Raw genomic sequence first — 24,585 nt, forward strand, 5'->3', positions numbered from 1 at the left:
TTTGAGTTGGTAAATAAATATAAATAATAGCAGGATTTTTATGAAGATGAAATAAGATAACTTATGAAAAATGCTTAGTGCCAAACCTATACTAACTGCCTAAAGGGAAGCTATCACATTAAGTCAAAATAAGTCATCTTTTGTTTTCTGATTTTTTTCTGTTTTTATAGCACATATAAGGGGAAAATTCAAAGAAAATCCTATAGAAATATAAAGTGAGACACAGAAAAGTAATTATAAAAACATCAAAGTTGTGCTCACTTCAGCAGCACATATATTAAAATTGGAATGATGTGGAAAAGATTAGCATGGCCCCTGTACAAGGATGGCATGCAAATTTGTGAAGCTTCCATATTTAAAAACAAAAACAAAAAAGAACACCTGAAAATTACCCACAACAGTTTTGCCAGTCAAAAACCTAAAATAACAGATATTATAGCTTTGATATATTTCCTTCTAGGCTTTCTCCGTGCATATGCACACACATCCTTTTTTAGACATACATATTTAACTGGGCTGCTCTGGTTGGATAACGTACTCCTTCTTACCTTTTTCTCAGTTGATAAATACCCTGCAAAAATATGATATTTTAAAGGTCTCAGAATATTCCTTAGAATTAATGGATCATAATATATTTTGCCATTCATCTATTATAAAACTAAATTTGAGGCACCTGGGTGGTTCAGTGATTGAGCATCTGCCTTTGATTCAGGTGGTGATCCCAGGGTCCCAGGATCGAGTCCTGCATCAGGCCCCCACAGGCAGCCTGCTTCTCCCTCTGCCTGTGTCTCTGCCTCTCTCTCTCTCTCTCTGTGTCTCTCATGAATAAATAAATAAAATATTTAAAAACAAAACAAAACTAAATTTTATAAAGCTAAATTTATAAAACTCAGCTTTAAAAACTGTTCCAACCATAATTCCATGAGCTATTCTAATAATTATGGCTTATCTAAGAAGAATGACAGCAAACACTTAAAAACACATGCTTGTGTTCTCTCCTAAGTATCTAAATCTCTGCCATTGCAATTATTTTTAAACCCTGTGGTCAAAGCTGTGAAAAGGCAATGAAAGCCAAAACGCCTTTGCAGGTTTCATTCTCTCTTTCGCCACCTTCTGAGACTTTAAGTTGCAGGCTTCTTCCCTCTTCTGACAGCCATTATGCAAGCTAAGTGAAGCTCTGAGTCCAGAGCTGAGTGGAATGAGGTCTGTAAAGAAAAATGTCAAATATCTCTGTGGCATGTCTTTGCTACCAGCAGAGCTGTGTAAAATCCATGTAGAATGACTGCCTCATAAAACTTGCTTAACTGCAAATATTCCTTGTCATAGCTTTCAGACAGCATGAACCTTCCGTTTTAACCTTGCAAATGATTTAAAGAATGTACACTGCGTACACTTTGCCTATCTCATTTGCCCTCCTTTCCAAAATGCCTTTGGAGGTTCTGGGAAAAGACAGGTCCATTTTTATTTGCAAAACCCTTTAGGTTTCATTTCATTCCATTTTAATAAATATTGTTGAGAACCTCCTACTTGCCAGGCACTCACTGGGTGCTGTGAGGAGGAAGGAGAAAATGCAAAGATGAAAGAGACAGGTCTTTCTGCCCTTGAAGAATTGAAAATCTACTAGAAAGCTGTAAGATGTGTGAACAAATAGCTCTCATTCTAGGCAGAACGAAATAAAGCTAAACAAAGCATATATTGTGCCTAGTGACTGCAAAGGAAAAATGGAAAACATTTAAGCAAGAAGAGGTTACATTTGAAGTAAGCCTTGAAGGATGTCTAGGCTTTTTTAATAAGGGGCGGGGGGTGGGGGGAAGACAGCAAAACCATTAATGAGTTTCTGCTAGGCATTTTAACTTCTGAATCAGATTACACTAGGGGCTTCTGTGAACACTGATTTATTAAGTCCAAAAAAAAAAAAAAAACAACACTTTGACTAGGAATTATAATTTTCTTATTAATGAGAAATGTAAGTAATCTAGGTAGGACTATGCCTCTAAAGAGTAGAATAGGGACTGGACTGATTGCAAGTCTGTGCTGGGACTTTCTAGACCAAGAGGACACATTACTGGAATGAGCATGGAAGTATAAAAATGCAGGGTGGCTTCAGAAAATTGCTTACATTGTCTGCATTTTCAGAAAATTGCTTACTTACATTGTATCTTGAAAAAAAAAAAAAAAACAAGGACAAAACCAAAAACTTTAGGTGGATATAGTATCTTTCACCCTAAGAGAAGAAGAAAAGGTGTATATATGTTAGGTTAGTAACAAACAAATCCTAAAATTTTAGAGGCATAACATGGAGAGGTTCAATCTTTGCTTATGAAAATCCACACCAGGTCTAATGACTCCAAGGCAGTTTCCTCCTAGGCGTTGACACATGGACTTGCACTGCTGTTAGTATCACAGAGCTACACTACCTCGAGCATCTACAGCATTTAAACTTTTCACACTATCCAGGTAGCCACAGAAGGAAACCGAAAATGCAGAGAACCCACACTTTTTTTGCCCTTCTATATTTTGGCCTTGAGTGACACACATCACATCTGCTTATAGCAGCTGAAAGATCTAGTCACATGGTCCACCCTAAAATAACGTTGTCCTCTTATGTGCCCAGGAAGAAGAAAAGGAGAAATGATTTGGTGAAAACAAAGCTGGTTTCTGCACACAAGGCAATGGTAATTTAGGATGTATGTATTTATGAATTTAATATATAATATTATAATATTATTTATTATTATTTATTATATAATATTATAATAATATGTGACATATTAGATAGTCACACTATATGTCATCTATAATAATTCATGTAAACTGAACCACAAACCATCCCCATCTTAAAAGAGAATAAGCAGGTCTTTGTAACCCTGCAGCCAGTGCATGACTGGCATGCTCCTCAGTTGGGGACATATCCCTCCACGCCAGGCAGCTCCCATCACCTGAGAGCAATTCTCTGGAGGAAGAGCAGCTGTGACAGTTTTATATGGGAACTTGGCTAAGTGTGGTCTCTAGTTACCCAGTAAAACACTGGGTATAGCTGTAAAGGTATTTGCAGATGTGATTAAAGTCCATAATCAGTTTACAGTAAGTAAGGAAGATCATCCTAGATAATCTGGGTGGGCCTGATTGAAGCAGTTAGAAGGCTTAAGAGCAGAACTGAGGTTTCCCTGGAGAGGAAGAAATTCTGTTTATAGACAATAGTTTGGGGGCAAATTCAGCCTATGAAGTCTAGCTTGCCCTTCCCGACAGCCTGCCCTATGGATTTCTTCAGATTTGCCTAGCCAGCACTCAGAATCATGTGGTCAGTCCTTGCAATCAATCAATCAATCTCTCTCTCTTTCCCCCACTGGTTCTGTTTCTCTGTTGGAACCCTTAGGGATACAGCAGCTGAGGTTGAGAGCAGCTGGTGATCACTGCACCATTGGGTAAAGGGCACAGAATGACACCATCTACTAAAGCCACCCAGCTAATGAGACAAATGGCAGAATTTGCTGAGTCATGGACCACCTTGGCAGGAGGAAGATTGCCAGAAGGAAAGAGTGAATTTTTTTTCTTGAAAAAGCACTTTGTGCTCACTTTTGAGTCATATGTTCCAAGGGAGTATATGTCCAAAAGGGGAGATGGAGAGACTTTTTAAAAATGTGTCTGTCTGAGGACAATTAGCATGAAGACACCTACCATTTAAACCTTAACGCAAAGCATTGTTTGGTTATCAACTACTTGCCTTATATTACACAGTGGTAAAAAAATATATATATATATATATCCCAGTAACTTCCCAGTATCCTTACAACCTTGGATGCCTTGTGGTTCCCAATCCATTTCCTTTGCTTTTCTATACCTCTTAATGTATTTGAACAGAAATCACCACAAATAATGCAAAATTATATGACTTTTTTTTTCTGCTAGAGATCTAGCATAGATGGCTTGAAATTTAAAAGTTCAGTGTGCCATCTGGGGGGAGAAACTATTTTCTGGTGGCACTGCTGTCAAACCAGAAAACATAGCTGGATATTGAACAGTATTAAATGCAGGGCAAAGCAAATTCAATAACATACTCCTGCCTTCTAAATTCCCATCAACACTACCCAATAACACAGGCATAGCTAAGCCAAAGGACACATAGATAAGCTAAAAAGAAGAAATAAGGAAAAATAGAGAGGTGGGAGAAAAGGCAGAAAAATGGGAGGGAAAGTCTTCATGCTTCATTAAGATAAGCCAAAACTAGAGAGAAATTACTTTATTGCTTCTAATTAGCAAAGGAAATATCTTTAAAAGTTGGAATTTTATTTAAAAGGGTGGGGAAGACCGATGTCTGAGGGTTGGAGAAAAACAAAATACTGAAGAGATAGTTGCAAGATAGAAGTGGAATAAAAAGCAGAATCCAGGAATTCCAACTTTCAAGAACTCCTCTCTAATATGAAACCAAAGAAATTTGGAAGCACAACTCCCTGTACACCATTTGTCAAGTTTTAAAAGGAATCCAAATGGCAGTTCAGGGTGTGTGCTGCTCTGCACGGGGACAGGAGCTGAGTCCATTGACCAGAGATGACAGAGGCTGGACTCTGATCCAGGCCTGATTCGAGGTCAACAGCATGGCCTAAAAAGCTACCATGTTGGCTACGGGCATATTACACTTTACTGCTTTGCTAAGATATATTGAACCCCTTTGCTGGTCTAGATATCTCAAGGTGGGCAGCTAAGTTCAGTTATCACTTTAGATGGAAACTCCTCCAGTAAAGACTAAGTGGCACCAAAATACAATAGACTTGAGCAACACCAAAATACAATAGAGCCAGCATAGAGGAGTGCCCAGTCTCTTGAGCATGACCTGTTGCTAGCGCCAGGCTTTCTCTGTGTGTTCTCCTGTCTTCCCTTTGCAGCTCAATGACATGGTCTATTCTATGCCATCTCCATCAATCTCCCTTTCCCACTGCTAGGATTCTGGTATTATCCATTTCCAACATGTGGAGTTTTTTTCCACAACACCAAACAATTCTCTGACACCAACTGAATATCTTATAATTCAACTCAATTCTGACACTAGCAACCTGGAGATAGCACCAGATTCCACAGGTTAAGGCCTCAGTCCTACAAGACTGACCCCTTACCTCCCACTTCAGATGTAATTTGTAGGTATGGGTTGTCACCTGTGCTTCTGACTAACTGGTTACAGATCAGAGGTTCCAATGACTACCTCCTTGGGTTCGATTAATTTGTTAGAGCACTCACAGAACTCAGAGAAACATTTTACTTATTATATTACCAGTTCATTATAAAGGGATTTAACTTATGTAGATAGATGCATACAGCAAGGTATGTGGGAAGGGGCATGGAGCTTCCGTGCTCTAGGAATGCACCCTTCTTCCTGCATCTCCTCATGTTCACCAAACTGGAACCCCATCCTTTTGGGTTAATAGAAGCTCTGTTGATTAAATTAGTGATGGCTGATGATTGAACTCAATCCTCAGGCCCTCTCCTCTCCCTGAAGGTTGAGAGGTTGGGTTCCCCTGACAAACAACTCACATCCTCAGCTTTCCAAAATTCATCTAGTTAGCATAACTTAGGGAATTCCTAGGGCTTTAGGAGCTATGTGCCAGGAATAGTGGATGAAGACCAAATATATGTTTCTTACCATAAATATCATACCACCTAAAACATGCATTTTGTAAAATTCCATTTAATTGTTGGAGGACCTAATATTGACAGATATTTACAAATACTCTCAGAAATAATATAACAGAGAAAAGGCAGTCTCTGAGAAGGGCAGTCAGGGCCACCATCTGAGACTGAATATACAAATAGACAATGCCCAGACCATATGTGAAAATAGAACACTGACCCGCAACCTGGAGCAACCCCCTTATTTGCAATAATCAGCCAAGGAAGTCTACCAGCTATTTAAGTCAGACTTGTAGGAAGCTGAATTGCTATCTTTACTAACAATTCAGGAAACCAAGCAATAACTTCTGTAACAATCCAGTTCAAAATGACAGGACTTGATTAATAACTGACAGCTTCTCAAATTCTTTTTTTTTTAAAGATTTATTTATTTATTCATGAGAAACAGAGAGAGAGAGAAAGAGAGAGAGAGGCAGAGACACAGGCAAAGGGAGAAGCAGGCTCCATTCAAGGAGCCTGATGCGGGACTCGATTCCGAATCTCAGGATCATGACCTGAACCAAAGGCAGACACTCAACCCCTGAGCCACCCAGTGTCCCAGCTTCCCTAATTCTTGCCCCTCATTCTAATTTAGGACCAACCAGAGAGAGCTAAATATGCACCCTTAACCGATCATACAAGATGTCATGCCTATAGGCTTCCATTTGGCCCACCTACAGCTCCCCCCACACCAACAGCTCCCAATCAAGGCACACCTGAAGCCTCCCATCATTTCCACTATAAAATTTTCCCACTCCTCTGCTTATTTTTGAGTTTCCATCAAAATGCAAGTGATGGTGGCTGACTCCCTTGGTATAGTGAGCTCTGAGCAAAGTTGGTTGGTCTTATTTTCACACAGGTATGGTTGTACAGGCTATATGCTGGAGGCTAAGGAGGGACCATCTAAGGCATAGTCTATGGAACAGCACCACCTTAAAGTTGTACCATCTTCACCCCTCACCATCATATGGGGCATTTCTGGGCAGGCTCAGCCTTGGTTCCTGAAAGCAGAGCATAGAATATAGAGAGGGCCAGAGTGGGTATGGCAGCTATCTGGCCACACATCCCCAGAGGCACCTGGGGAAGTACAAGACCATTTCAGATCCCTAGATGCTTGCTCAGGTTACCAGCTCTACATAGACATTCCAGGGGGCTGCCTCCGGGGGGCTGTTTCTTTTGACTTAACACTGTCATCCTAGCGTTGCCACCATCCCTGCTCTAGCCTTTATCTACCACCCATTGCAAAGCTGTTCTTCAGAAAAAGGTGAGAGCTCCACCCTTCAGATGCGTGGATATTGGCACATTGTGTCCATGTCTGCTTTTCTTGCCCCGGTTTGTCATGCCATCCTGATTGGGTCCGCTCTTTCAACACAAGGCCTTCACTACACAGCACACACATAAATAACACTGAGCTCATTTCATTTTCTGAGGTAGCAGGCCTTAATTCTCAACAGAATTATTCCTTAAGCCAGAGGTCACAAACACAAAGTCCCTCTGTGGACTAGCAGGTCATCTAAATATGAGACACAGATTTGGTAGGAAATATGGAGAACAAGAGAGATGGTGCCTCCTCTAAAAGGAGCAGCTAGTAACCTCAACTAGTTGTGTTGAGGATTGACATAGACAGTAGTGAGCTAGCTCATACTGGTCTACAACAGCCGATTGTGTGCATATCTTCTCAACTCCACTTTTATAATGTCACATCAGTAGCTTGAAATCAGTAATGGTGGGAGTGTTTATAGCACAGAAATGGCAAATGCTGCAAATGAGGATTCTTTTTTCTTGACAGCTGGACGTTAAACATCTATCAGTATACCCCTGAATATGTGTCAAGTGTTCCCAGATGCCTAATATTTTGAGACAAGCAGAAAGTCAAATGTCTTTGTGAACACTCTCAATTTTTAAGTTAAAAATATTACGAATATTTTTTAAATCATGACAAAATAAAACATCACTGTGGGCCACCTGCTTGCAACCTATGCCTTATGCCAATGCATCAGAACCTTGCTCATGCCTTCAGGTCTCTAATTTACACTCGTAAACATTGAGCAAGAGACTCAAAGGAGCCTAAGTACATTTGTTAAATTCCAAATGGTTAACATTTATCACAGGTAGTTTCTTTACATCCTTAAATGTGCACAAACATTTATTATCATATGCTAAGAAGCCCCAATGGATATGAAAAAGTCCATTTTAAAGCTGTATAAAAAAAGAATCATTCCATCTGTTAAACCAAAGTGATTCATAGATATTAATGACATAGCCCTCTTTTGAATAATTATATACCTTGTAGAGTAGTTGGAAAAAATAAAATTACTGTAATACATATATGCATATATTAATGAATATATGTATGTGTATACATATGTATATATACACACACCACAATACATATATATACATCTATGCACAGACAAAGGAATAAAAACAATACCTAGAAAGTGGGATGGCTTTTAAATAAACAGTAAGGGAAGGCAAAAAAAGTGAAACATTATAGTCAATATTGCTGGAATCAGAAGAAATTACTAAATGCTGACCTGGTGTTAATATAATGACATTGTTAGATCATGTAGATGTCAGAGTGTTTGACATCAGAGGAAACAAACATTCCATCCTTTAAAAGTCCCTCGCTGTCCTTGTCAGAAACATTTGGTTTAATCCTTCCTCCTCACCTTCTGGGCACATGCCAAAATTTCTGGCATTAACCATTGATTGTAGTGAACACTACGTGGTCACTAAAATTTCAGTTTATTTTGCATTTCTGATTTGAAGTTTCTGCCAACACCCATGATGATAATTCATTTTACCCAGCTCAGGGATTGTTATCAGGGTGTTATATTGTAGTATAAGTGGGTTATAAAGATAAGAAAATCTCCTCACATTAATCACTGCCGTACTGAAACACTGGGCCAGCATTACTTCAGAACCCATAATGTAATTGGGAGCTATAATCCCTTGGTTGCTGCTTTTTCAGTGACTTGTTCTCCAAATGAGATAGGCGCTTAATAAAAAATAAAAATATTAAGAGTGAGAAGCCATATACAGAAATGTCTAACATTAAGTGACATTTTAAAGATTAGAATTTAATTGTGCCGGTTTCCCCCACTCGTTTCCCCCACTCTACAGCCTCTTTTCATGTACAGATCTTTGAAATGCAGAGTAAATGGTTCTCATCCTTCTTTGTTTATGGTACAGATGAAAAATTCAACAGCTAGGTCGCACCATAATCTGCCTTGCATACCCTTATAAATTTTCTGTCCTTATTGCCAGTAGAACACTGTCCTCATCAACTTTGAAATGGAAAGCAGTCCAGGATAGAAATTCTTATCCTTTTATATTAGTTATCCTGTTAAAATGATCTGAAAATCACCTTGACTCTGTGTTGCCTTTATTAGTGGACCAAACTCCAAAATAAAGGTGACACCGAAATTCTGAATATTAACATATCATTGTAATTTAATAGAGGAGTATGCTAGTCCTCATTAATATTCTAAATGCCTAACTGCTCTAATAAGCAATTTAAAGTACTGCTGAGGCAGATAGGAGAAGGAAAGGAAAAAGATCTCAGAATATTGGGTACTTTGTGAGAAACAGGTTATCAAGCAAGTCCAGATTTTTACATAATGCACTTTCAGGGCTATTTGGAAAATATCCATCCTCGGGGTTCATTCACTGAATGGGATGCAAACACTGCTGGAATTCTCATGACACTGTGTATTTAGATTTTTTTTTTTTAAGTCAACTTATTCAAATAAAGTGCAAGTTCTTACTATACCAGAAGCTAAAACAATGGCCTAGGTGATGAAATGCTGATTGTGGAGATAACAATGATGATAATAAACATGGAGGGGATAAGATACAGAAGCTAATAGGAATCTGACTAGATTATCTAACACTCTGAATTCTAAGATTCTCAAAGTGGTAAGATTCTGGTCACAAACTTCCCAGCTTTGCTTGGGAAGAAGCTAAGATCAGTTTCTCCTGCTTAGCCTTAGGTCACACCTTAAAAGTAATTTCTTCCAGGAAGCTTCTTCTCAGGTCAGGTTATCTCTACTGGCAGAGTACCCTTCAATTCCCATTCTTATGGTCTATCACATTTTATTATGATTGCCTCTTTAATTGTCTCCTCTGACAGCCTCGAGGGCAGGGATCTTTTCTGTCTTGTTCAATATTTTATTACAGACCTGAGAACAGGGCAAGGCACATAGGGGTATTAAATAAATATTTATAGAACAAATACAAAAATAAATATATCCATTCAGGTACTCACTGCTCCAAACTATCTCAAGTGTATCAACCTCTGCTTTTATTTCAAATTTAAATGTTATGTGTAGTTAGAAGAGACTTTTACTTATGGCCCTCTGCTATTATGTGCAATTATGGTAAATACCTTGCTAAAATGTTTAAGATTTTAGCTTTCTCTTTGCAAAATATAGGTTTGTACTCAATGATCCTTTCCCATCTTGAACAAAGATGAATTCAACAATCATTTATTGAGATCCAAATATGCATAAGGAATCAGAGTCTGTTGAGGCATATCCATTCATTCAACAAATATTTTTTTGAGCACTTACCATATACTACGCAGTGTCTAGACACTAGGGATATAATAGTAAACAAAACAAAGGTACTTGTCTTTGTGGAGTTTATGTGCTGATGAGGGAAGACAGGCCACAAAAAATATGTAAAAAATATAAAACATCAGATCATAAATGCTGTGGAAAAAAAATAAAGCTGAAAAGGGAGACAAGGGTACAAGAGGGTGGCAGGAGCAGAGGGGGGGTGGGGGGTGGGGGAGTGGGGTGGGGAGCAGGAGTGGTCAGAGAAATTCCTCCCTCAAAAAGCAACTCTTGAATAAAGGCCTGATATAGTGGGAAGCCACTTATGTACTTGTCTGGAGGGTAAACATAACAAGCAGAAGAAATTGTAATTGCCAAGTCCTGAGGAATGAACCTAAAGAATGATCCCTAGGTTTTGTGCCCTAACAACCAGATGAATGGAATTGTCATTGAATGAGGCGAGAGAAGACTGTGGGAAGTGCAGCTTTGTTAGGTAGGACTGTAGGTAGGAAAAGAAATTGGGAATCATCAAAGGATGAAATTATTGAAAGACTGCGTTATGGGACATTCCAAAGTTTGGAAGTCAGGAGAGTGAGGAAGAGCTGACAACAAGAAGAAAGCAATAAGATAAAATGAATTTTTTGTTTATTTTCCAACTAAGAAGGAGCAGCCAGCAAGGTAAGCCAGAAACAGAGTGTGGCGTTCTCGAGGCCAAGAAAGAATGGTGTTTAAGAAGAGGACTATGTAAAAGGCAGTTTATAGATCCAGTAAGATGTAGACTCAGGAATTAACCATTTACATGGTATCAAAGAGGTACATGGTAACTTTACCAAGAGAAAGTTCAACGGATAAGTAAGAGGTGAAAGCCCAAATGGGATGGATTCAAGAGAAAATGCTAGAAGAGGAATTAGAACTAACATACATAGACTAATATTTGGAAATGTTTACTATAAGAGGGAGCAGAACAATGAGGGGCAATTGGAAGAGAGAATAGGGTCGGAAAAAGCTTTGTTTCAGATAGGAGAAATAAAAATCACTTATAAACTGAGATTATGATCAATGAGAGATAGTAAAACTGACAATTCATGAAAGAAGAGGGAATTATTGTAAATTATGTGCTGGAGTGAGTGAGAGGGAGCGAGATCTAATGTTCAAGTAAAAGGATCAGTCTCAAGTAGAAGAAGGGTCAGTTAATCCATAATAACAAGCACGAAGGAACAATAAATGGGCACAAATGCAACCAGGTAGTCAGTGGTGATGATGAATATATTGGGCATTCTTTCTTTTTTGGCTTTTATGTTCTCAGTGAAAGACCAGTGAGGCCAAACACTGAGGAGTGTGAAGACTTAGAAAAGTGAGGACAATGGAGGCTTTAGAACATGGCAAGCAGCGGTCATCAGGAAGAGCAGAGGAATGAAAAAACTAGCAAGATACAATAAGTTTAAGATCCATGCCAAAAAAAAAAAAAAAAAGATCCATGCCAAGAGCTTATTTGAGGCTATTAGTTAGGAAATTAGATTTCAGCATATGAACTTAGGGAACACAAATATCCTGTCTATAGCAATCATTTTTATGAGTTTCCCCAGCAATGTGTAGTTATCGGGGTACAGATACAAAATAAGTGGAAGATTGGATTTAACCAAGGCAGGAGCTTTGCTAGCCAAGTATAGTAAATATAGAGAGGTGCCAGGTACTTGAGCATGTCTGAAGGAGACAATTTATAATGATGAACCATGAAATTTAAACTGAGTAAGAGGACTAGTAAGGTCATGAAAGGGTCACAATGGTTCAACGACATCAATGGATTGTAAGTCCTAATAATTAAGACATTTGGGTCTGAGTATTTTAGTGGATGAATGGGAACTAACAGGTATTTAACACTGAGTCAGAAAAGAGGTTGAATTTATTGGTAATGACAAGAGAGAACTATGGAAGTGGGTGACCTGGATATGGAGGGGGCAAGGTTATTGAAGGTGAGGTGACCCAGTAACTAACATTCCAGGATCTTGGGAGTATTATCTTCATGGACATTGACATATCCAGGAATTATGATCATAGTATTGGAAAGAGTCAGTAATCAAAGAGCTAAAACAAAGAGTGATTGGGGTGTCCCGGGGGTAGGTGATGGCTGGGAGAATCTAATAATATGCTGTTCAGTGGTGATAAGTCAACTTGGAAGTGAGAAAGTGAGAGGACCCTCAACTCACCTTCATACCTTGTAGATGTGTACTGTAAGAAATAAAATGCTACCACTTGAGAGGCTGCAGAGGAAGCAGAAATCCCAGGCAAGAGCCATCCAGCTTTCAGTTGAGCAAGCAGAGAACACAGAGAGAGTATGTTGAGGAAATCAGTAATTTTGCTGGAGATGGGCTGCAAACCCTGGAGGGCATGATGGGACTGTTTCAGGGGAGTCCACTTCTCCCTCTGCCTGCTGCTCCCCCCACCTGTGCTCTCTTTATAAATAAATAAATAAAATCTTAAAAAATAAACAAATAAAATGCAAATTGAATCATGTGGCTTCCCTGATTGAAGCCTTGTGAGGGCTTCCCATTACACACAGAATGAAGCCCACATAGTTACCAATGCCAACAGGCTCTTATGAGCAGGCCTCTGCTAACCTCAGTGACTTCGACTCCTACCAAGTTCACTTTCATCCTCTAGACCAGAGTTCCTGAACCTCAGCACTACAGAAGTATGGGCCAGACATTTCTTTGTCTGAGAGTCTGTCTGGTGCATTGTAGGATGTTTGGCAGCATCCCAGACCTCTAACCACTAGATGCCAGTAGCACCTCTCCCATTTTGACAACCAAGAATGTCTCCATGTATTACTAAATGTCCTGAGCAGACGAAATCACCGCTGCCTGAGAACCACTACTCTAGCTGTACAGACCACATCTACCCTCTTCAAATGTGACAATTGTCTTCATCATAATTGTATGTTAACTTGACTATACATTTATTTGCCTACATTTATTGTCTGCTTCCTCTTTCCTGACTACAAATACTGCAAGGAAGGGCTTTCTCTCTTTTATTTAATCGAGTACCCCAGCGTTCAGAATGGTGCTAGAAGAATCTTTATTAAGTAACGAATTAATATTTCCCTTAATTTGAAATTCATTTATGTCCCTGCCTTCCTTTTTCTATTCAAATTTTTTTAACTGAAAAACGCAATTCAAATATCACCTCTCCCAGGAATCCTTATTTCGCCCTATGAAAACATGGTTTATATCGCTATTCAACCCATTTCTTTTAGCCTTATTTGTACATTTACCTTTTTCTTCTGGCCTATAAGTAACTTCCATCTCAAGCACAATAACCTGCTCTCTTCTTTAAAAAGACTGAGATGGAGCCATCACAATTTATATAAAATATAAAAAACATTCATATATTATTTAAGAGAAATGTTTTTTCAATATGAAATTCAAATTTCATTCCTTGTATACAGAAATACATATTAGGAGACAATATCTTCAAATCAGGAGATAGAGAAAAAGTTTCTATGAGCACTGTGGTAAGCTAAATAATGAGCCCAAAAGATATTTCCTATTACCTGGTACATGTAATTTTTGCCTTATATGACAAAAGAGTGAATATTATTTTACATGACAAAGGATGTTAAATTAAGGATCTTGACATGGGGAGGTTATCCTGAATTAGCTGGGTGGACCCTAAATACAATCACAAGCATCATGGTAAGAGGTGGGCAGAAGGAAATACTGACAGAGCGGAGAAAGTGATGTCACAGAGCAGAGATTTGAAGATTCAATGCCACTGGCTTTTATGATGGAGGAAGGGGCCATAAACAAAATAAGTGCAAAGAAATGTAGCCCTAGAAACTGGAAAAAGATTCACCTGAAGCCACCGAAGGGGGTATGGTCCTGCCCTGCTGACACCTTGACTTTCACCCAACGACTGATTTCTGAATTCTGACCCTTAAAATAGTAAGAATAAATTTGCATGGATTTAAGCCACTAGATTTGTGGTAATTTGTTAATTAATTAGAAAACTAATTAGGAAACTAATATAAACTCTTTATTATGAAGGCCTATAATAAAAGACGATATAAAAGTGTAACATTGTGTGTAAGTAACTTTGAAGTGAATATCATTGTGTAGAGTGAGAAGTGATGTTGCCAAATTGCTATATTAATGCAAACTGAGGACTTGTAATGTAGAGATGAGAACTAATCTGTGTCCTTTAGAGTACCTCTTCTTCATATAGATTTGTGGTAGAAGAAACTATCCATAGGAAATAGAAAGTATATCTAATGTACCTTGGCCATAAGAATTATGGCAACAACACAATATGACTAATTATAATACTTGCAATACTTTAATAGGAAAAAAAGGGCTTTTCCAGGGAGACTATGGAATTACTTAACCGAGAATGACTGGATCCAGGGGTTTACATAATTTCATCAGGACTCTTTAAATCTCTCAATCTGCATTTCCTGAGAAATGGCTATTATAAAACCAGAACATCAAAGTCCTGGTAACAGATCTACAAAAACGTGGCCATCAGGCCAGTTATTCTGCCATTTGTTAAGGCCAATAAAACAGCCTTGCTTATTGATCTTGTTATTCCATTAAGCAGAAATGCCCCCAAGGACAGTTGCAGAGCAAAGAGGAACCAAACCAAGCATGGAAACAAATGAGGGACATGTAAATAAAACTTGTCATCCCAGCATCTGGACACAATAACTAAATATCTTGGGATTTGGGGATTCAGTCTTTACTGGCATCAATTCAGGAAAGGCATTTCTTTATGCTTATCACATAACTCAGAGATGTTTCTTTTTAATATCAAGAGGGAAATACAAATTCTAATAACATATTACTGTATTAAAATAGAAGGTACAGAAAATGAAAATCTAATAATGACAGATGAGATACTGTCATAGGAGGAGGTATCCTCCAATGTTTGACAACAAAGATATTGGAACCAGGTGGATTTGCATTTGAATCCAAGACCTAGGACTGGCTGTCTGTGCTAATATAGGCAAGTCAGCGGACCCACCCCTCAGCGTAAGCTTTTTAATATATAAAATGTGTCTAGCAATAATAATAATATCTCTTCATTGGTTTGGTTGGAGGATTAAATGAATAAATAAATATAAACTGCTTAAGATAGTTTCTGACACATATTCAATAAGTAGTGTAATTATTAATAGTACACTATTAATGACTTACAAGTCATTAACATCTACCATTAATAAAAAGTTTTATCTTTAAAAAATAGAAATTAGGTTATATGATATCAAAAGCTCCCTCAAGCACTAACATTTTGTGTTTCTGAAACTTTAACATCTCCAGGTCCTATATTCCTAAGCAGTTAGGAGCTGGCTAAAGACTAGAACTATATATGGCTATATTAGCAGGTAACACCTGCTGAACATAGATGGTAAAGAATGGTTGCTTCTCTACTTCCCATAGAGGAGGTGGGAGGAGAGCACTGTGTGTCTCCTTTGCTCAGGCTCTACCTCATTTTTTAAAATATAAAATCTTGGAGCACCTGGGTGGAACAGTGGGTTAAGTGTCTGACTCGATTTCAGCTCAGATCATGTCAAGATTAGGAGATCAAACCCCATATTGGGCTCTCCACTGGGTGAGGAGCCTACTTTAGATTCTCTCTATTTCCTTCTTTCTCTGCTTTCCCCAACCCTACTGGCTCATGCTTTCTCTCTCTCTCTCTTCCTCTCTCTCTCTCTCAAAGAATTTTTAAAAATAAAATGAAATACAAAATCTTTATTAAAGGCAATATTGGGCTACACAATACCAACAGTACAATTTTAATCTTTCAAAATCCTTTAAATAGCAAAAGACCAAGAAATAAAATTTGACTCAACTGATTATTTTTCAAGCTATTCTCAATGTACATTATCCTCAGTTTCCTTGTTACAGTGAGATACACAAATATAGCTTAAAATCTGAATTAAGAAAATCCTTTTTAGCAACGTACATACAGATAAGCAGCAAACTCTATTATATTAAACAAATTTGTTCTGCTTAAAACATATAATCGACCCTGGTAGTCATTGCTCTGCTTAATAAGCATTAGGTTATTTTATCTTTCCAAGCAGTGGGAAATCTGAATTTTATGACCTTTTGGTGACTGGGCAGTACCAAATGACTGGGTTCTGGTTAAAGAGTTGTGAACAGAAGTGACATGTGTGTCCATTTGGGACTGGAACATTTAATTGTTGTGTAAGACTTCTCAGGCCACATTTTCACTTTACAATGACAAATTTCAAGATGATCCCTTCTCCATCAGCATGTAATTAGAACAAGATGACCCTAAGAAAATCTCCCAGCAAAACTTTTGAATTTTTTGAGGTTGCTCCTATCACAGCACAACTTAGACTACCATGACAGATGCAAATATGTATATCTAGAAGAGAAACAACATCATGAAAAGTATGAAAACTATCTGCCATTAGCTTAGGAATCAGGTGGTAGGTGGAAAGATAATTATTTTAAAGAGTTAAAAGGATAGCTTTCCATATTATATACTGGCAATACATTTGGTTGAACTCATGCCTACAATAAGTTGGGGAGCCACATATGCACTTAATGAACTTTTAGCAACAGGGAAATGGTTGAAAAACAGTGTTATTTGTATATATTGGTTGCTAGTAGCTATGTTTAGCAAGCTATCAGAATGAAAGAATAGAAAAAAATTGGCTGGATTTCAAGAAGGAATGAAAGAAAATGGATGGGGGGGTGTCCTGCAATTTTGGAAACTTGTAAGTATAGCAGAGATAATTGCTCCCAACCCCAAATAATGAGAATAAAATTGAAAAATGCTTTGAGTAACAAAGATTTAAAATTCAAATTTGCAGCAAGAATCAAATAAAGGATGTGGCTATTATGCTGACTCTTTAAAAACCTCTGAATGGATTAAGGTAGCCCTAGTAAATCCTTTCAATTGGATAAAATGATTTAGTGGGGAAAAGAGACTAACAGTGTGAGCCTCACAAGCTCCAAACACCTTCAACTATACAGAGAGGCAAAGGCATGGAGTAAGGAGGAAAAGAAAGATGCCAGACATGAAAATAAGTCTTGAAAAGAATTTTGAATGGGATTATTGACAAATGCAACAGTGCAAATCAAATATTCATAAGAAACTTAAGTTTTTGAAAGAATTTGTTTGTTGCATTAGTCTTGAGTAAAGGAGACTGTGATTGCTTAAGATTTAACCTGTTAGCTCTCAACTTTCTATGGCAAAGACTTACACTAAGAAATTTACTCATTCTTTCAGGAGAGCATAATCCCAACTGCAACTTTAAATCTGACCAAAAAGGATTATGGAAAATGAATGATATCCCAAAATGTAAGGACATATTTCATGCAGGAAACAGACAAGGGAGTTCTTGGGAGAACTGCCGTTCAAGCAAGGAATAGTTGTCCCCTCCTCATAGGAGGCCCTTCAAGTGTCGGTCCAGTATGATATCAGAACTACCATAGATTAGTGTTGGCTTTGTATTTGGTTCCCATTTCCAAATGGGAGTCTTTACTGCAAATATGCTATTCCTGCTGCACTATTGTCTACTGGGTGCAAGGTGAAGGAGAGGGTTTCCTAATTCTATATTCTATGACTGGAGGGGACTTTTGGATAGTTCTCCTTAGGAAGAAGATAAGTACATTTTGCGTGTGAGAATGAGTGTTAACCAAATATTTGGCGACCAGAAGGGAAAACTGGTAAGTTGTGCTGCTTATTTATATCTATTTCTCTCTTTCTGTCTCTCTCTCCCTCTCTCCCTTTTTTCTCCTCTCTTTCTTTCTTTTCCCAGGCATATACACAACTGAATTTCCTGGATCCCTTGTTTTGGAGAGGAATCATGTGACTATTTCCAGCCAATGAGTTGTCAGAAAAGATGACACCTGTTGTTTCCAGGCAGGATAATTTAATTATTTGTGTCTTATCCTCCTGAGTTCCATTTCCCTCTGCCCCAAAGATCATCAACTTTCAGGCAGCCTCATCCAGAAGAAAAGATGTCACTGAATAGACAAACCATCAGGCCAACTTGTGATGCACATGGGGGTAGTGAGAAAAAGGGTTTTGTTGTTGGTAAGCCATCGAGATTTAGAGGTGAAGTGCCCCACACATTCTGCCTTGGCATTCACAGTTCTTCAGGGTGCTGACAGCTTTCTACTATAAGCATCTACATCCCTCTACTTTTTTCTGATATGATAGGCCCACGCAAGGCAGGCTGGAATATCAGCCAGTTGATTTCCCAAGGAGAACTCAGCCAATGAAAGATGAGAGCCAAATGACAAAGTTTCTTCATTCCTTCCCCACCCTTTTGAAGCACATGCCACACACAACCTTCCAAGATTCCCAGCAGTGTTTGAGTCTCATTGTCCTCTGCAGTAACCTGTTCTTTAATTTACCTGGAATGACATCATTCTCTTCCCTTACTTCCCTACTCCCAATTCTTGGTATATTTCCTATGTAAACTACTGACACTCAAATCGTTAGCTCAGGGTTTGTTTCTGCAGAAACTCAAGCCATGACATAATGGAGCAATTTAGGGTCTTATCTCCCAGAGAGTGATTTTATATAGGACAGATAAAGAATTCGGGGGGGCGGGGGGTAAAGCCTTCCTGCTCTCTGTATGTTAGAAAGCATATTTTTTGTTCTAGAAGTTTCCTTTAAAACATAAAAAAGAAGGTATAGTAGTATAATACTGAATATTCCTTACCTAAAATGTTTTACCAATAGATGCTCTTTCTAAATATTACTTAAGATTTTTCTTCCTACTTTTTCCTGGTTACTCTGTTTTCTCTCCTACCCAACACCAACAATTACTTCAATTTCATTAACAGCCCTAGGAGGACAGAAGATGCCAACTAAAGAAACATCAATTCCATTTGTGGAATAAAATATCAAAATAATGGTAAAGACAGTTATCTCTTGAAAGTAAAGTGATATTCTTGAATACTATGAATAGCAGTAAGAAAAAATTCCTACAGCAAGAAACACATTTATGTATAAATAGCACAGGGGAAAGAGAACAGTTCAAGAGCCATACAACTTCAAACATGAGGCTAGATAAGAATTTGCATAGCTGATGATGGGGAGGAAAATTAGAGATGGTATTAAGATGCTAGACTAAAATATACTTCATGAAAGAGAGAGGAACCAGCAACTAGAGAACACCCAAATCTGTCTATATGGGGGCCATTAATCAAAAATAGGTGCCAAGTCAGTATACAACAGGTCTTTTTTTTTAATAAATTAATTTTTATTGGTGTTCAATTTACCAACATACAGAATAACACCCAGTGCTCATCCCGTCAAGTGCCCACCTCAGTGCCCGTCACACATTCCCCCCCACCCCCCGCCCTCCTCCCCTTCCACCACCCCTAGTTCGTTTCCCAGAGTTAGGAGTCTTTATGTTCTGTCTCCCTTTCTGATATTTCCCACACATTTCTTCTCCCTTCCTTTATATTCCCTTTCACTATTATTTATATTCCCCAAATGAATGAGAACATACACTGTTTGTCCTTCTCCGATTGAGTTACTACACTCAGCATAATACCCTCCAGTTCCATCCACGTTGAAGCAAATGGTGGGTATTTGTCATTTCTAATGGCTGAGTAATATTCCATTGTATACATAAACCACATCTTCTTTATCCATTCATCTTTCGATGGACACCGAGGCTCCTTCCACAGTTTGGCTATTGTGGACATTGCTGCTATAAACATCGGGGTGCAGGTGTCCCGGCGTTTCATTGCATCTGAATCTTTGGGGTAAATCCCCAACAGTGCAATTGCTGGGTCATAGGGCAGGTCTATTTTTAACTCCACACAGTTTTCCAGAGTGGCTGCACCAGTTCATATTCCCACCAACAGTGTAAGAGTGTTCCCTTTTCTCCGCATCCTCTCCAACATTTGTGGTTTCCTGCCTTGTTAATTTTCCCCATTCTCACTGGTGTGAGGTGGTATCTCATTGTGGTTTTGATTTGTATTTCCCTGATGGCAAGTGATGCAGAGCATTTTCTCATGTGCATGTTGGCCATGTCCATGTCTTCCTCTGTGAGATTTCTCTTCATGTCTTTTGCCCATTTCATGATTGGATTGTTTGTTTCTTTGGTGTACAACAGGTCTTTTATTGCAGTTCAAATAAGCATTGTGAATTTCCTTCAGGGTGAAGTCCTATTAACCTATTATAACCATCCTGTGTGGGCTTCCCAGCAATATCTGATTCCCTATACCACGTCAATAATTGAGTAGGAGTGCTAATTGTCTGGGCTAATATTTTTCTCAGTCCTTTCCAAATTATGGCAACCCAGGACACTCACAAGCTACCCACAGCAAAGATTTGATCACCTGGATGTGCAAGACAGATGGGGAAAATCTCCACTTCTTATCTGTACTTGAAAGGAGAATAAATAGAATCAGTTCAAGATTTCCCTCTTCCCCAGCCAAGAGAATGGCAAAAACTACCAAGTATTACACAGAGATTGTTTGAGAGTGGGTGAAAATCATTGGCATAATATAAGAAATTGAAGACTTAAAGTTTACTGATCTCCAACATTTGTTACCATAAGATAAGAATGATAAATTTAGCATATTTTAATAGATATATCCAATGTATTGGCCTAGGCATGAAATAATAAATGCTTTTCCTAACAAGTTAGGCAGCCCCAATGGCAACAAATTTATTCATTCACCAAATATTTATTGTGCAGCTATTGTTCTATTTCTGTGTGGATGGTAAGAGGCTTCTGGGTCTTAATATTGTATTGCTCCAGGATTTTCCTTGGTCTTCTTGTTTCATCTACACGCTCATCAGTTTGGGGGATTTAAATTTAACACACTGATTAATCTCTCATCCATATCCCTAGCCTAAATCTCTCCTTTGATCTACAGACTAGATATCTAACCACTTACTACATCTGTCCATTTGGATGTTGTAACAGTCATCTAGAATGATATCCAAAAAAATAACCTCTTGATCACTGCCCACCTATGCCAGCAGTTCTTTCTAATCTAGTAAAATGTCAAAATCCTTTTCCATCTTGAAATCCTTTGGGTTTTTCTTTCCTTTACATTGCAGATTTAAATCATCTGGGGTGTTCCCCCCAGATCCATTGCCAAATGTGGTATGAGTCTGCCCACATTGCCCTGCCTCCACTGCTTTAGCCAACCTAATCAGAAGCACCTTCTATCCAATTACTGTCTCACCTCTTCACTGATCTTCTGGTCTCTTCACTTGACCCATTTTTGTCCACATTCTACACAGAGATCAAAAGTGATCTTTTAAAAAATGTAAACAGGACCACATCCCTCTGCAGAATTAAGCCACGCAGTATTTCCAACTACATTTAAAGCCAGTGTACCCACATCTCCCAGCCTAGAGGTCCTATAAAAACAGAGCCTCTTAGTACTCCTATCTGACTAGGTTTCCTCAAATTGTGCCTGAACCATGTTTGTCTTTGCATGTCTACCTCGATTCCTCTACAACTGCATTTCTCTCTTGGTTAGTAGGCTCTTCCCCCATTCTCTCTGCAGTATCTTAGCTGTCTTTCCATTTCTTCACTCCAACTCAGCCTCTATTTTTAAATTTCTCCATAGGACTGGTCAGTACTGAAATTCTACTTATTATGTATTTGTTTATTTTGTGCCAATTGTCTGTCAACTCTTCACTAAAATGTACATCACAGGAGGGACCTTGTTCTGTTTTCTGCTGTATCCTTAATATCTAGAACAAAAGTTGGCATGTAGAAGACCCTCAATAAATGTTTCTGAATGAATGAAAAGCTAATTTCTTGAACCGTCTCCAAGTTTGATTGCTGATTTGGATACATGTATATCACGAGAGAGCTAGTTACTGTACACATGGCTGCAAGAGCAGAAACCTTGATATAGCAAATAATCTTCCCCTTCTCTAAACTACTCTTTCTTCCTTGTCTCCAGTCACCTAGGAGTTCATCTTTACAATGCTTAATCACAGAATGTGTTTCCTTCTCCTCACTGCAGAAAGGAGAACAGACTCATAAAACAAATATAGAAGCTTTTGTGGAGTTTTGTAAGGTGAGAACAATTTCTTTTTTCTTCCCACTCTCAACCCTTACCTGGAAATCTGAATTTTTCAATGCAAGTTAAGGATCTGTATATGATCTTTAAAAGCCTTTCTCATGCTGAGGCTCTAATGAGAAGAATAACCATTTATATTTGCATGTGGATTTTTATAACAGATAAAGCAGTATCACATGTCTCACTTAAGCTCCTTAATGATTATCTTAGGCTGTATCATAGGAATTTCTATCCTTACTTCACAAATAATGTGAATGAAGTTCTGGGAGGATAAGTGGCTTATCCCAGGTTGAACTCTGACAAGTGATGTTACCAGGAGTGGAATTTGTTCTCATTTCCAACATTTTTTTCAATTACAAGAATCATAATCCTGGAAAATATTGGCCCAGAAAATACCAGTCATTAAACAGATGTGGAACTCTATAAAAAAATAAGGCCTAGTATTAATAAAATGTTCTCAAGAGCTTTTCAGTAAACCCAATGATGTCCTTTATATCTTAAAAGAAGAAAATGATCATGTACATGACTCTATTAACAAATGACTCTCTCTCATCCTAGCTTTCCAAAGACTTGAATCTAGGTCTGATATCCATCAGTGAGCTATAAAGAATTGCAAAGGACTGGGTCTGAATAATCATGGAAATTATGAGGCTTAAAAAGATGTGTTGAATCCAAATAGTAGAAGTTAGGAGAGCTTAGGGACTGTGTGTACTTTCCGTTCCACCACTGTTTAATTATACATTCTCAGCCAATTTTATACCTTTTATAACTTTTGAGGACTCAACTTTATCGTCTACAAAATAGGGATAATGAAATGTATTAGTCAGTTCCCACTAGATTGTACTGGGTAACAACCTCCAAGTCTTAGTGATTTCAGACAACACAGGTTTATATCCTGCCCATGTTATGTGTGTTAGTTGTGCTTCATATGTGATGATGCCTGACAGAGACTATTCTTTCTAAGTTCCAAGCTAAAGGAATAGTTTATACCTGGAAAATATTACAATAATAGCACTGGGAACTAAGCAATGGAGAAAGCCAAATATTCAAGCCTATAGCCAATGTTTTTTTTTTTTCTTTTGGGGAGAACAGAAAATAATTGGAAGCAATAAATCAATATGATCTACAACATAAGAGAACATAATTTATAGGATTAGCTTAAGAATTAAATGAATAAGTTCTTATAAATGTTTAATGCAGGGCAGCCCAGGTGGCTCAGCAGTTTAGTGCTGCCTTCAGCCCAGGGCCTGATCCTGGAGACCTGGAATTGAATCCCATGTTGGGCTCCCTGCATGGAGCCTGCTCCTCCCCCTGCCTGTGTCTCTGCCATTCTCTCTGTCTGTCTGTCTCTCTCTCTCTCTCTCTGTCTCTCATGAATAAATAAATAAAATCTAAAAAATAAAATGAATGTTTAATACAGTTGAGCATGTTCTCAATTATTATATGGATACGAATATATAGATTAGCTTAAGTATCTCTCTCTTGGTTCTCTAATCCTTGCAAAGCTACACAAATTGTCAGTAGGGAACTAACATTTGGAATGTTCTAGGCAGTAATGGGCCCTGTATCATGCAGAGACTTGACATCTTTGAGAGATTAGCAATTGTGTTAAACTAGAACTTTTATATCAACACTGCAGCTGTTTGGGGGGACAGGGTTGAGGGTTTTTGTTATTGTTTTAGTTTTAGATTGGTTTTTGGTTTTTTGTACTGATAAAAATAGTAAAGTATGATATCCTCATTAAGATGGTAGTAGGGTCATAAAATGTACTACAATTTCACTTTCCTGTGCATTTATCTTAGAGTCTCTTAGACTCATAAAATGCTCTTTTCATAGAAAGAGCAGATTTTATTTGAGTCTTCTGGATTCTAGTGATGTTTCTTCTTACCTCAATCATGAGCTGCTCTATTCTCTTTACTCCCTTCTGCTTGTCATCTCATTACTCCTACTCATATTCCCTTGTGTCTCACTTAATATTTCCCTATTCTCTTTAAAACGCCTTCTTCAGATATTTGTTAACACTATACCCTACTTCATCTGTACATAAGTAGGTCTTCTCCCAAGTCGTGATTAGTCAGAATTGTGATTATGTAAGTGTTTCTCCTATTACCTAACTGCTAATTGTAGGTAACTTTCTAGGAAGGCAGAAAATTGAGTTACAGATTTAGCAAGAATATACCAAAGAGGAAGGAAAAATGTATTTGTTCAGGTCAATTGAATTTTTGTATAGATTTTCATGCACAAAAGCCCACAAGTTTCTCTGTCAGTTATATTGCCACTTCCAGAATTGCTGAAGTTTATTATACCAAGTAGTACTCTTC

The 24,585-nt window shown here is 38.1% G+C and overlaps 1 non-coding gene across 1 annotated transcript; it reads left to right on the top strand.

Annotated features, from left to right (window-relative positions):
• The first annotated feature begins 253 nt into the window (after window positions 1-253).
• On the top strand, window positions 254-360 carry LOC112926012 (U6 spliceosomal RNA). Its single transcript, XR_003236241.1, has one exon. It is a non-coding gene; the product is annotated as a U6 spliceosomal RNA (small nuclear RNA).
• Window positions 361-24,585: the final 24,225 nt, after the last annotated feature.

This window comes from Vulpes vulpes, chromosome 12, assembly GCF_048418805.1.
Source record: "Vulpes vulpes isolate BD-2025 chromosome 12, VulVul3, whole genome shotgun sequence".
Lineage (NCBI taxonomy): Eukaryota > Metazoa > Chordata > Mammalia > Carnivora > Canidae > Vulpes > Vulpes vulpes.